Source organism: Harmonia axyridis, chromosome X, assembly GCF_914767665.1.
Source record: "Harmonia axyridis chromosome X, icHarAxyr1.1, whole genome shotgun sequence".
NCBI lineage: Eukaryota > Metazoa > Arthropoda > Insecta > Coleoptera > Coccinellidae > Harmonia > Harmonia axyridis.
In genome coordinates, this window is record NC_059508.1 from 35,627,483 (window position 1) to 35,635,014 (window position 7,532).

At 40.7% G+C, this 7,532-nt stretch overlaps 1 non-coding gene across 1 annotated transcript; it reads right to left on the reverse strand.

The window, feature by feature from the left end:
- Nucleotides 1–5,407: 5,407 nt before the first annotated feature.
- On the reverse strand, nucleotides 5,408–5,526 carry LOC123688325. Its single transcript, XR_006749854.1, has one exon. It is a non-coding gene; the product is annotated as a 5S ribosomal RNA (ribosomal RNA).
- Nucleotides 5,527–7,532: the final 2,006 nt, after the last annotated feature.

Below are 7,532 nucleotides of genomic sequence, written 5' to 3' on the forward strand. Positions count from 1 at the left end.
ACTTGTTGGATACAAATGTATCCGATGTATGTACGTCGTCCCTCTCTGATCTACGGTACGTGGACCGACCCAAGATGCACACGATAATTTTAGCTGACTTCATGCCGAAAAGTCGGTTCACGTCATGCATCGGTATCTTAAATCGCGCCGTAAAGTCGTTCACGTCATGCATCGGTATCTTAAATCGCGCCGAAAAGTCGGCTCACGTCATGCATCGGCGTCTTTTTTTTGTGCCACCGATGCATGACGTGAACGACTTTTCGGCTCGATTTAAGATACCGATGCATGACGTGAACGACTTTACGGCGCGATTTAAGATACCGATGCATGACGTGAACGACTTTTCGGCGCGATTTAAGATACCGATGCATGACGTGAACGACTTTACGGCGCGATTTAAAGCTATACCGATGCATGACGTAAACAAGATCACACCGATGCAGCACGTTAACATTAAAGCCCGCCTAATCCGATCGATGGAGGCCGTCTCGAGTGTCCAACTTGCTCACAAGAGCCGAGAAACAAACCGATGCATCACGTAGACAAGATCGTACCGAATGTTAACACAATCCAAAAGGAAATAATCTTAGATGAATATCGATTCTGATTATTGATTTTTCTTTCGCGATATTGATAGAAGACATCTGAATGAATTTCGAATTAATTCCGAAATCAAAAAAATATTTTCAATAAATTTTTTTTCTAGAGTACCTCGGTCTTTTCTATTTTTTTTCCAAGTTTCGTACGTCAATCAACATACATCCCAGAAAAAATCATCTCTCTAACTATCCTGGTTCAAAAGTTGTATCGGAACTTTTCACGTCGAAAAAGAACATAGGCGAAAAAGGACGTGAACATTATTCCTTATAAAAATCAAACCCGACCATGGATTTTGATTCTGATTGTTGATTATCGCTATTAGAACACATTAGGAGGCAACCAAATCAAATTTGAGAAAATTCCACAATCAGAAAATTTTTTTCGAAAAAAAAAAAAAAATTCGAGAACACCTCGGTCATGGCAAGTTATTTCCCACAATCCATTCCCCAATCAACGTACATCCCAGAAAAAATCATCTCTCTAACTATCCTAGTTCAAAAGTTGTATCGGAACATTTTCACGTCGAAAATATATCTCTAAGTCCAGACCGATGCACCACGTAATCTCGGGCAGACCGATGCACAACGTAAATGACGATCGGGACCGGGGCGATCGGTCGTATCTGACACCGCCGGCTCGGTTCTAACATCGTCAATGAGTCGGGGTTGTAAAAAAGGACGTGAACATTTTTCCTTATAAAAATCAAACCCGACCATGGATTTTGATTCTGATTGTTGATTATCGCTACTAGAACATATAAGGAGGCAACCAAATCAAATTTGAGAAAATTCCACGATCAGAAAATTTTTTTCGAAAAAAAAAAAAAATCGTAATCACCTCGGTCATGGCGAGTTATTTTCCGTATTTCATTCCACAATCAACGTACAACATAGAAGAAATCATCTCTCTAACTATCCTGGTTCAAAAGTTGTATCGGAACATTTCACGTCGTAATATCTCGCCAAGTCCAGACCTCGGCGATAGGTAGTATCTGACACCGTCCGCTCGGGACTGACATCGACTTGGACTCGGGCTGATGATGGGGAGGCGTTTAAGGACGTGAACATTTTTCCTTATAAAAATTAAAGTCGACAATGAATATTGATTCTGATTACTGATTTACGCTTTAAAAACACATTAGAAGGCAACCAAATCGAATTTGAGGAAATTCCACGATCAGAAAATTTTTTTCGAAAAAAAAAAAAATCCGAAAAATATTTTTCGATTCCGATTACTGATTTACTCTTTTAGAACACATTAGGAGGCAACCAAATCAAATTTGAGAAAATTCCACAATCAGAAAATTTTTTTCGAAAAAAAAAAAAATTCGAGGACACCTCGGTCATGGCAAGTTATTTCCCACAATCCATTCCCCGATCCACGTACATCCCAGAAAAAATCATCTCTCTAACTATCCTGGTTCAAAAGTTGTATCGGAACATTTTCACGTCGAAAATATATCTCTAAGTCCAAACCGATGCACCACGTAAACTAGGGCAGACCGATGCACCACGTAATATCGGGCAGACCGATGCAGAACGTAAACTCGATCATACCGATGCTTCACGTAATCTCGATCTTACCGATGCACCACGTAAACAAGGGCAGACCGATGCAGAACGTAAAGTAGATCTTACCGATGCACCACGTAATCTCGATCTTACCGATGCACCACGTAATCTCCATCTTACCGATGCACCACGTGAACTGGATCTTACCGATGCAGAACGTGAATTGGATCTTACCGATGCAGAACGTGAATTGGATCTTACCGATGCACCACGTAAACTCGATCATACCGATGCACCACGTAATCTCGGGCAGACCGATGCACAACGTAAATGACGATCGGGACCGGGGCGATCGGTCGTATCTGACACCGCCGGCTCGGTTCTAACATCGTCAATGAGTCGGGGTTGTAAAAAAGGACGTGAACATTTTTCCTTATAAAAATCAAACCCGACCATGGATTTTGATTCTGATTGTTGATTATCGCTACTAGAACATATAAGGAGGCAACCAAATCAAATTTGAGAAAATTCCACGATCAGAAAATTTTTTTCGAAAAAAAAAAAAAATCGTAATCACCTCGGTCATGGCGAGTTATTTTACGTATTTCATTCCACAATCAACGTACAACATAGAAGAAATCATCTCTCTAACTATCCTGGTTCAAAAGTTGTATCGGAACATTTCACGTCGTAATATCTCGCCAAGTCCAGACCTCGGCGATAGGTAGTATCTGACACCGTCCGCTCGGGACTGACATCGACTTGGACTCGGGCTGATGATGGGGAGGCGTTTAAGGACGTGAACATTTTTCCTTATAAAAATTAAAGTCGACAATGAATATTGATTCTGATTACTGATTTACGCTTTAAAAACACATTAGAAGGCAACCAAATCGAATTTGAGGAAATTCCACGATCAGAAAATTTTTTTCGAAAAAAAAAAAAATCCGAAAAATATTTTTCGATTCCGATTACTGATTTACTCTTTTAGAACACATTAGGAGGCAACCAAATCAAATTTGAGAAAATTCCACAATCAGAAAATTTTTTTCGAAAAAAAAAAAAATTCGAGGACACCTCGGTCATGGCAAGTTATTTCCCACAATCCATTCCCCGATCCACGTACATCCCAGAAAAAATCATCTCTCTAACTATCCTGGTTCAAAAGTTGTATCGGAACATTTTCACGTCGAAAATATATCTCTAAGTCCAAACCGATGCACCACGTAAACTAGGGCAGACCGATGCACCACGTAATATCGGGCAGACCGATGCAGAACGTAAACTCGATCATACCGATGCTTCACGTAATCTCGATCTTACCGATGCACCACGTAAACAAGGGCAGACCGATGCAGAACGTAAAGTAGATCTTACCGATGCACCACGTAATCTCGATCTTACCGATGCACCACGTAATCTCCATCTTACCGATGCACCACGTGAACTGGATCTTACCGATGCAGAACGTGAATTGGATCTTACCGATGCAGAACGTGAATTGGATCTTACCGATGCACCACGTAAACTCGATCATACCGATGCACCACGTAATCTCGGGCAGACCGATGCACAACGTAAATGACGATCGGGACCGGGGCGATCGGTCGTATCTGACACCGCCGGCTCGGTTCTAACATCGTCAATGAGTCGGGGTTGTAAAAAAGGACGTGAACATTTTTCCTTATAAAAATCAAACCCGACCATGGATTTTGATTCTGATTGTTGATTATCGCTACTAGAACATATAAGGAGGCAACCAAATCAAATTTGAGAAAATTCCACGATCAGAAAATTTTTTTCGAAAAAAAAAAAAAATCGTAATCACCTCGGTCATGGCGAGTTATTTTCCGTATTTCATTCCACAATCAACGTACAACATAGAAGAAATCATCTCTCTAACTATCCTGGTTCAAAAGTTGTATCGGAACATTTCACGTCGTAATATCTCGCCAAGTCCAGACCTCGGCGATAGGTAGTATCTGACACCGTCCGCTCGGGACTGACATCGACTTGGACTCGGGCTGATGATGGGGAGGCGTTTAAGGACGTGAACATTTTTCCTTATAAAAATTAAAGTCGACAATGAATATTGATTCTGATTACTGATTTACGCTTTAAAAACACATTAGAAGGCAACCAAATCGAATTTGAGGAAATTCCACGATCAGAAAATTTTTTTCGAAAAAAAAAAAAATCCGAAAAATATTTTTCGATTCCGATTACTGATTTACTCTTTTAGAACACATTAGGAGGCAACCAAATCAAATTTGAGAAAATTCCACAATCAGAAAATTTTTTTCGAAAAAAAAAAAAATTCGAGGACACCTCGGTCATGGCAAGTTATTTCCCACAATCCATTCCCCGATCCACGTACATCCCAGAAAAAATCATCTCTCTAACTATCCTGGTTCAAAAGTTGTATCGGAACATTTTCACGTCGAAAATATATCTCTAAGTCCAAACCGATGCACCACGTAAACTAGGGCAGACCGATGCACCACGTAATATCGGGCAGACCGATGCAGAACGTAAAGTAGATCTTACCGATGCACCACGTAATCTCGATCTTACCGATGCACCACGTAATCTCCATCTTACCGATGCACCACGTGAACTGGATCTTACCGATGCACCACGTAATCTCAATCTTACCGATGCACCACGTGAACTGGATCTTACCGATGCAGAACGTGAATTGGATCTTACCGATGCACCACGTAAACTCGATCTTACCGATGCACCACGTAATCTCGATCTTACCGATGCACCACGTGAACTGGATCTTACCGATGCAGAACGTGAATTGGATCTTACCGATGCACCACGTAAACTCGATCTTACCGATGCACCACGTAATCTCAATCTTACCGATGCACCACGTGAACTGGATCTTACCGATGCAGAACGTGAATTGGATCTTACCGATGCACCACGTAAACTCGATCTTACCGATGCACCACGTAATCTCAATCTTACCGATGCACCACGTGAACTGGATCTTACCGATGCAGAACGTGAATTGGATCTTACCGATGCACCACGTAAACTCGATCTTACCGATGCACCACGTAATCTCGATCTTACCGATGCACCACGTGAACTGGATCTTACCGATGCAGAACGTGAATTGGATCTTACCGATGCACCACGTAAACTCGATCTTACCGATGCACCACGTAATCTCAATCTTACCGATGCATCACGTAATCTCGATCTTACCGATGCAGAACGTAAACTCGATCATACCGATGCACCACGTTATCTCGGCAGACCGATGCAGAACGTAAAAAAAAAGCTTACAGCACGCGGTGTTCCCAAGCGGTCACCCATCCAAGTACTAACCGCGCCCGACGCTGCTTGGCTTCAGTGTTCTGACGAGAACTGGCAATTTCAGCGTGGTATGGCCGTAAACAACAAATATAGCGATATTTTCTATGATATCTCACTTTTTGGGAGCGGAAAGGACGTGAACGTTTTTCCTTATAAAAAATGAAATAACTTTTGGATATTAATTCTGATTGTTGATTTAAGTTTTAAGAACACATTAGGACATATCTCAATGAAATTTGAGGGATTTCCGAAATCGAAAAATATTTTTCGAAAAAAAAAAAAAATCCCAGAAGACCTCGGTCATCTCAAGTTTATTTCCATATTCTATTACACAATCAACGTACATCACAAAAGGAACCATCTCTCTAACTATCACAGTTAAATTTTTGTATCGGAACATTTCACGTCGGAATATCTCGCTAAGTCCAGACCGGGGAGATCGGTCGCATTTGACACCGTCCGCTCCGGTCTAACATCGTCTTGGAGTCGGGGTAACGATGGAGAGGCGTTTAAGGACGTGAACATTTTTCCTTATAAAAATTAAAGTCGACAATGAATATTGATTCTGATTACTGATTTACTCTTTAAAAACACATTAGAAGGCAACGCAATCAGATTTGAGGAAATTTCAAGATCAGAAAATTTTTTTCGAAAAAAAAAAAAATTCAAGAACACCTGGGTCATGGCAAGTTATTTCCCACAATCCATTCCACAATCAACGTACAACATAGAAGAAATCATCTCTCTAACTATCCTGGTTCAAAAGTTGTATCGGAACATTTCACGTCGAAATACCTCGCCAAGTCCAGACCGGGGCGATAGGTAGTATCTGACACCGTCCGCTCGGGACTGACATCGACTTGGACTCGGGCTAATGATGGGGAGGCGTTTAAGGACGTGAACATTTTTCCTTATAAAAATTAAAGTCGACAATGAATATTGATTCTGATTACTGATTTACGCTTTAAAAACACATTAGAAGGCAACCAAATCAAATTTGAGGAAATTCCAAAATCAGAAAATTTTTTTTCAAAAAAAAAAAAATCCGAAAAATATTTTTCGATTCTGATTACTGATTTACTCTTTTAGAACACATTAGAAGGCAACGAAATCAAATTTGAGTGAAATCCAAAATCAGAAAATATTTTTCGAAAAAAAAAAAAAATTCGAGAACACCTCGGTCATGGCAAGTTATTTTCCACAATCCATTCCCCAATCAACGTACATCCCAGAAAAAATCATCTCTCTAACTATCCTGGTTCAAAAGTTGTATCGGAACATTTTCACGTCGAAAATATATCTCAGAGTCCAGACCGATGCAGAACGTAAACTCGATCATACCGATGCTTCACGTAATCTCGATCTTACCGATGCACAACGTAAACTAGATCACACCGATGCAGAACGTAAACTCGATCATACCGATGCACCACGTAAACTCAGGCAGACCGATGCAGAACGTGAACTCGATCTTACCGATGCACCACGTAATCTCGATCTTACCGATGCACCACGTAAACTCGGGCAGACCGATGCAGAACGTGAACTCGATCTTACCGATGCACCACGTAAACTAGGGCTGACCGATGCATCACGTAAACGACGATCGAGAGGCGCGAAAGGACGTGAACGTTTTTCATTATAAAAATTGAAATAAATGATAAATAATGATTCTGATTGTTGGTTATCATTTTTAATAAGCATTAGGAGGCAACCAAATGAAATTTGAGGAAATTCCGATAATAGAAAATTTTTTCGAAAAAAAAAAAAAATTCATGAAATCCTCGGTCATCGCAAAATATTTACCATATTCTGTTCGATAATCAACGTATATTTAAGAAGGAATCATATCTGTATCTATCTTGGTTCAAATTTTGTATCGGAACATTTTGACCAAAGTCCGAGCTTCGGCCGAAACAGACACCGCTGACCTGGCCTATCGATCGACCGAGAGTCGGGGATAGAGCGTAAGTGTTGTCTGGAGGGGAACCCTGTGCTCTCCTGACATATATAGGGAAGGTGGTCGCGTTGGGCGATGCAGAACGTTTGGATCGGGAATTATATTTTTGGTTCAGCTATTGGAATATG